Here is a 1,617-nt window from a genome sequence, read left to right as displayed (position 1 = left end):
GTCTGAGGAGAACCAGGGGCTATATCGGTTCTTAGTTCTGTATTTTTTGAATGGGGCATGTTTATTTAAGATTGAGAGGAAATTACTTTTAAGGAACAACCAGGCATCCTCTACTGACGGAATGAGATCTATATCCATCCAGGATACCTGGGCCAGGTCAATTAGGAAGGCCTGCTCGCTAAAGTGTTTTAGGGAGCGTTTGACAGTGATGAGGGGTGGTCGTTTGACCGCGGACCCGTTACGGACGCAGGCAATAAGGCAGTGATCGCTGAGATCCTGGTTGAAGACAGCTGAGGTGTATTTAGAGGGTATGTTAGTCAGGATGATATCTATGAGGGTACCCATGTTTACGGATTTAGGGTTGTACCTGGTAGGTTCGTTGATAATTTGCGTGAGGTTGAGGGCATCTAGTTTGGATTGTAGGATGGCCGGGGTATTAAGCATATCCCAATTTAGGTCACCAAGCAGTACGAACTCTGAGGATAAATGGGGGTCAATCAATTCACATATGGTGTCCAGGGCACATCTGGGGGCTGAGGGGGGTCTGTAGCAAGCGGCAACAGTGAGAGACTTATTTCTGGAAAGGTGGATTTTTAGAAGTAGAAGCTCAAACTGTTTGGGCACAGACCTGGATAGTATGATAGAGCTCTGCAGGCTATCTCTACAGTAGATTGCAACTCCACCCCCTTTGGCAGTTCTATCTAGACGGAAAATGTTATAGTTGGGGATGGAAATTTCAGAATTTTTGGTGGCCTTCCTGAGCCAGGATTCAGACACTGCTAGAACATCAGGGTTGGCGGAGTGTGCTAACGCAGTGAATAACTCAAACTTAGGAAGTAGACTTCTGATGTTTACGTGCAAGAAACCAATACTTTTGCGATTACAGAAGTCAGCAAATGATAGCGCCTGGGGAGTAGGAGTGATACTGAGGGCTGCAGGGCCTGGGTTAGCCTCTACATCACCAGAGGAACAGAGGAGGACTAGAATAAGGATACGGCTAAAGGCTTTAAGAATTGGTCTTCTAGTGCGTCGGGTACATAGAATAAAGGGGGCAGATTTCCGGGTGTTGTAGAAAAGATTCAGGGCATTATGTACAGACAAGGATATGGAAGGATATGAGTAAAGTGGGGGTAAACCTAAGCGTTGGGTAACAATGAAAGAGATAGTATCACTAGAGGCATCAATTGAGTCGGTCTCTGAGTGTATGGGGGGAGGGACAAAATAGCTATCTAAGGCAGGTTTAGCTGGGCTGGGGGATCTGCAGTGAAATAGTACAATTAGAAATAACCGAAACAACAATAAGCTAACCATGTTTGGGCTGAGGCTAAACATAAACAGGATGTAGTACCGTAAAAAGGAACAGTCCAGCAGACATCAGCTGTATAGCTGAGTTATCATAAGGTCCGGTGAACAGCAATAGGATAGTTCGGAGGCTTCTGAAGCACTAGCAGGTAAGAGGCCACGGCTAGCGTGTGCTAGCGGGCCGGAGCTAGCAGATGGAATCTTCGTGGTCGACGTCGTCGCAACCACATCAGACGATTTCGTCGGCAGACCAGTCGTGTAGGATCGCCGCGGCTCCGTGTCAACACTAGGTATTCCCGTCCGGTTGACAGAGAG

Source organism: Coregonus lavaretus, assembly GCF_964263955.1.
Source record: "Coregonus lavaretus genome assembly, contig: HAP1_SCAFFOLD_1224, whole genome shotgun sequence".
Taxonomy (NCBI): Eukaryota; Metazoa; Chordata; class Actinopteri; order Salmoniformes; family Salmonidae; genus Coregonus; species Coregonus lavaretus.
This window is presented reverse-complemented; position numbering follows the sequence as displayed.